Source organism: Erinaceus europaeus, chromosome 9 (genome assembly GCF_950295315.1).
Source record: "Erinaceus europaeus chromosome 9, mEriEur2.1, whole genome shotgun sequence".
Taxonomy (NCBI): Eukaryota; Metazoa; Chordata; class Mammalia; order Eulipotyphla; family Erinaceidae; genus Erinaceus; species Erinaceus europaeus.
In genome coordinates, this window is record NC_080170.1 from 54,935,281 (window position 1) to 54,941,181 (window position 5,901).

The 5,901-nt window shown below is 38.2% G+C and overlaps 1 pseudogene; it reads left to right on the forward strand.

Annotated features, from left to right (window-relative positions):
* The first annotated feature begins 4,509 nt into the window (after positions 1-4,509).
* LOC132540208 (cytochrome c, somatic-like) lies at positions 4,510-5,640 on the forward strand (annotated as a pseudogene).
* The last annotated feature ends 261 nt before the right edge of the window (positions 5,641-5,901 follow it).

A 5,901-nucleotide genomic window follows, 5' to 3' on the forward strand; every position in this document is an offset into this window, starting at 1 on the left:
TGAGTATGGGATGACCTCACTCATGGACAAAAGTTAAGAAATAAGAACATAAAGGGGAGGGAGTCAGGTGGTAGTGCAGCGGGTTAAGTGCACGTGGCCTGAGCACAAGGACCAGCCTAAGGATCCTGGTTCGAGCCCCCAGCTCCCCACCTGCAGGGGAGCTGTTTCACAAGTGGTGAAGCAGGTCTGCAGGTGTCTTTCTCTCACCTTCTCTGCCTTCCCTTCCTCTCTTCATTTCTCTCTGTCCTATCCAACGACAACATCAATAACAACTACAACAATAAAACAACAAGGGCAACAAAAAGGGAATAAATAAATAAACTAAAAAAAAATAACATAAAGGGGAAACACAAAGTAGAACTGGGACTAGGTTTGGTGTATTGCACCAAAGTAAAGGACTCAGGGAGGGGGCACTTTCAGGCGCTGGTGAATAATGGTGGAGAAGGACCCAAACTGGAGGTGAAAGTGTTTTATAGAAAACTGACAATTTTATACATACACCAACAATTGTATGTACTGTAAACCATTACACACACACACACACACACACACATACACACACACTTGACAGAGCTAGAAAGAACAGACCAATCCTTTGCCCTGAGGTGACCCCACCAGCTGACTACCCAGTAAAAATGCTAGTTTTCCTCTACCCAGTGAAATCCTTGAAATTCTGAAATCCCATTAATTCATTTGTTCATTCATTAGCTTAAACACTCACTAAGTAGTACTTTATTCAGTACTGCTAGCAATGAAATCCTGCTCTGTGCTATATGCTATGCCAAGATGCTTCACAGAACATCCTAAGCAGTCCTTTTCACAGCTTGGTCCTAACACATGCATTTAAGCTGTGAGGAGCTAGGGCAACTAGCTTCAAGTCAGACAACTTGCAGAAATGCAAATTTGAAGCTAATGTTTTGACAGTTCTGTCCATAGATGAGATGCAGTCAGATGACATCAAGAAACTTCTAAAGTCCTGTGGCCATAAGGCCAGCTTGTAGACCCTGAAGCCTTAGCACTGTTCATTTAGCACAACAGAACATGTCCCACCCATTCCAGAAAACTTAGTCAGGCAAAAACAGAACCAGCTCCTTTTCAAGTTACTGGCCCCATGTCCCACAACCAGTTTTACACAAGAATTCCTGTGCCCTAGGTATTACAAACTGTAGAATACTGCCCTCTTGTGTCAAGAATATCACACACACTTGAACTCAAAGATAAAATTTTAACCACCTTATACTATGATTAGTGTTTACTGTTATTGTTGTTTTTGGTCTCAATGTCTTTGAGACAGAAATTCACCAAACTTAAAATCTAAATTAGCATTTTAAAATTCAATATAGCCTGTCTTAAAGCAAGTTACTGAATTTTAGAACAGGTAGAAGAGAATAAATGAGGTGATTTTGAAATTTTCTTTTTTTATTTTTTAATTTCTTTACTGGGGAATTAATGTTTTACAATTGACAGTAAATACCATAGTTTTTAAATGTATAACATTTGCCAGTTTTCCATATAACAATACAACCCTCACTAGGTCCTCTATCATCCTTTGATTCTGAAATTTTCTGCTGATGTCCTATACATTCCTGAAAAATCTAAAATTTCTGTAGTCTTAACTGAAAATTATCCTTATATCTTTACATATTTTGTTATTTTTTTCTTTTTTTTTCCCTCCAGGGTTACTGCTGGGGCTGTGCCTGCACTACAAATCTATTGCTCCCAGAAGCCATTTTTTCCATTTTGTTGCCATTATTGTTGTTGGAAAGGTCAGAGAGAAATTGTGAGAGGAGGGGAAGATTGAGAAGGGAGAGAAAGATAGACACCTGCAGACCTGCTTTACCACTTGTGAATCGACCCCCCTGTAGGTGGGAAGCCAGCATTCAAACCGAGATCCTTGAGCCTCGCACCAGTGCACTTAACCCATTGTGCTACTGCCTATTATTTTGCATTCTTTTCCATTTTATTTTCCCCCCTTATTTTCCCTTGATTTGCTTTCCCCGTTCCTTTATCAACTCTCCCTATATGTTCTGAAAATCAGCTACACTGCTAATAAACTATAATGTCTTTATTTCCTTTTAATAAGATTTAAGACTATATTTAAGACCTTCTTAGATGAGTGTGTGAAAGTGGGAAAGGTACACACAGAGAGACCACAGGCAATAGGTAATCAGATTCAAGTTTAGAAGACATGTATTTGTCCTCATCTATTTTTTTTCTCCCTCACTCAGTTTTTTTTTCCACACACACAAAACTGTCAGTCATTTGTTCAAACAGTTAAAATGGCATAATATGGGGCCAGGTGGTGGTGTACCTGGTTAAGTGCACACATTACAGTGCACAAGGACCTGGGTTCAAGCCTCCTGGTCCCCACCTGCAGGAGGAAAGCTTCACAAGCAGTGAAGCAGGGCTACAGGTATCTGTCTCTCTCACTCTCTATCTCCCCCTTCCCTCTTAATTTCTCTCTTTCTCTATCCAGTAACAAATAAATAAATTTATTTTTAAAAATGGCATAATATGCAATTGTCTGGGAGTATGGTGAAGGAAAATGTGTAATAACAAAAAGGTCAGAGGTGGGATTCATACAAAATACTGTGTCCCAGAGTCCTGAACACCTGCTTAAAGTAGGTAACACATCATTTCATTGTGAAAGTCTCAGAAATCCAGGTGAGGAGGGGAAAATACTAGTAACTGTATGTCCCACACTCATTAGATTAAAATGAATAGTTTGTTCTTTGGAAGTGTGCTTTCTGAAACTGAACTCTCCCATGGGTACTCTGTGCTAAGGCGAGAAACACCTTTCAGGTTACAGTAATAAATGGCCAATCATTTCTTGTAACAATGTTTTAAGTGAGACTGATAGTATTTTGGGGTACCATTCAGTTATGCTGCTCAAAATGGAGAACACTCTAGGGAGCTGTTCAGATATAATGCTGAAAATATAGACTCACGAACATAACATAACAATGGAACTACGGATGGAAGACAGGTTATACAAAGTCCCATTTTTATTTTTTATAACAATGTTGAAAGGAAGGCTGGTAGTATATATAATAGGGTAGTTTAGAAAAAAATTCAAGGGCAGTCGGGCGGTAGCACAGCGGGTTAAGCACACGTGGCACAAAGTGCAAGGATGGGTCTAAGGATCCCAGTTTGAGCCCCAGACTCCCCACCTGCAGGGGAGTCACTTCACAGGTGGTGAAGCAGGTCTGCAGGTGTCTATCTTTCTCTCCCCCCTCTCTCCATTTCTCTCTGTCCTATCCAACAACAATGACATCAATAACAACAATAATAACTAAAATAATAAAGCAACAAGGGCAACAAAAGGGAATAAATATTAAAAAAAAAAAAGAAAAAGAAAAAACTGGGGCTGAGCAGTGGTGCACTTGGTTAAGCACACATAATATGAAGTGCAAGGATCCCAATTTGAGCCCATTTTCCCCGCCTGCAGGAGGAACACTTCACAGTGAAGCAGGTCTGCAGGTGTCTATCTTTTTCTCCCCCTCTACCTTCCCCTCTCCACTCAATTGCTCTCTGTCCTATCCAATGAAAGAGAAAAAAGAAAAAGGAAAGAAAGGAAAAGAAAAGAAAAGAAAAGAAAAGAAAAGAAAAGAAAAGAAAAGAAAAGGCCACCAGGAGCAGTGAATTCATAGTGTTGGCATCAAGCCCCAGCAACAACCCTGGAGGCAAAGAAGAAGAAAAAGGAGAAGAAACAACACACTCAAATAGGTAATTCTCTGCTAGTCTGATATATTTCAAGAGTAAGAATCAGCATCATTCAAACAATGAGTATTCTGAGGAACTCTTCTACAGACAACATTTCTCTGGGATTTTGATAAAATTGAACTTGGCTGACTGTGAAGTTGTAATTTTGAAAGAATTCTCACTGTTTACAAAAGACCATATTAATAATTAAATGAGAATAGTGTTTTAATGATCCCTATTGATCATGGCTTCATTTCAACAGAAGGTGATTAAAGGTGAACCCAGAAACTGAAGAAAAACTCCATTTCAGAAAAGTTTGTGGTCTATTCAAGCTTATAACAGAAAGAGACATCAAAAAGTTCTGAAGTCCCTGGGATGTTTATTTAAAATGCAGACTCCTAGAAGACAAACATTTTTTATTCCTTTGTTTTAGAGAGGGTCAACAAATTAGTGTTTTTAAATGAATATGCATTTAAGACAGAGATAAAGCCTTAAATCTGGGCTGTGTTGATTCCAGTTGGAGAACAAAACTCAAAGTTCATAAAAGTGACTGCTCAAACAGAAATCTCTCAAAAGAACACATATTAGTTTCTGGTAAGGTTTTTTTGTTGTTTTTTTTTAATTTTCCCTTTTGTTGCCCTTGTTGTTTTATTGTTGTAGTTATTATTGTCATCGTTGTTGGATAGGACGGAGAGAAATGGAGAGAGGAGGGGAAGAGAAAGATAGACACCTGCAGACCTGCTTCACTGCCTGTGAAGTGACTCCCCTGCAGGCAGGGAGCTGGGGGCTCGAACCAGGATCCTCACGACGGTCCTTGCACTTTGCGCCACCTACCGTCCAACTACCAGTTTCAGGAAGGTTTTATGAATATAAATTAATTTAGAATTGTGCCCTCCCAGATGAAGATGCTATCTTTTAAAAAATTTATTATTGTATATAGGCATGGAACAGCATGCCCTTGGACCTAAAGAACAGGTGTCCAGCTGATGAACAATTTAAAACTGGGTGATGTTGAGAAGGGCAAGAAGATTTTTGTCCAGAAATGTGCCCAGTACCATACTGTGGAAAAGGGAGGCAAACACAAGACTGGACCAAATCTCCATGGTCTCTCTGGATGAAAGACAGGTCAGGCTGCTGGATTCTCTTACACAGATGCCAACAAGAATAAAGATATCACTTAGGGAGAGGAGACACTGATAGACTATTTGGAGAATCTCAAGAAGTAAATCCCTGGAACAAAAAAAAATGATCTTTGCTGGCATCAAGAAGTCAGGAAGAGCAGAGTTGATAGCTAATCTCAAAAAAGCTACTAATGAGTAATAGTTGGCACTGCCTTATTTATTACAGAATAGAAATGTCTTGGGACTTTTTTAAGTGTACATATTTACACTGATCTCATACACCAGAATTCAGATCATGGATGGCAAATAGAACGCTTTTGTCTGGTGATCCTTATTTAAATCAGATTGGCTTGTGGTTAAACGAATATGATCAACATACTGGATTTTGATAACTCTAGCAACTGCAATCACCCTTCTCTTTCTAAAAATATAATTGGACTTGTACTCAAATTTTCAAAGATGCTGAATGCCATCTCAAAACTTACAGGAGACTGTCTGTTTAGATTTATATAACTGTTGATATAATAAAATACTGTAGAAATCCCTTCACTGTCTCAGAACAAAGAAAGATTCACCTTTGTTTCAAGTTGTGTTCTTTAGCCTGGTAAAGACAAGAAGGGCTGAAGATAAACTGGCAGTATCCACTTTATCCCTTTGGTCTCAAATATGCCAACTGAATTAAAATTCCATGTCTCTAAAATGTTGCCTTTTACTTGAAAGGCATTTTATAGTGTGATTTATGTATAATATCAAATAAAGATTATTTACTTATCACATCTTACAGATGATTCAGAAGGTCAGATAGTTGAAGAATTGGTGTAACAGTTTATTACCTCATATTAAAATTAAGAATGTGTATTCACAAATATAGTCATCTTCAAAATTGTAATGTGTGTGGTTGGTAAAGGTACTTTTGTCAACTCATTAAAGTAGAGGAAATATACCACTATCTCCAATTTGTAAATTAAGGTATAAGATCATTAAAATCACTGATTGTGGCTTTTCTAATGTGCCTGATTTAATAACTGAAAAGAACAATAGCTCTAAGTATTGATGTAGCAGTGTTACTAGTTATAGT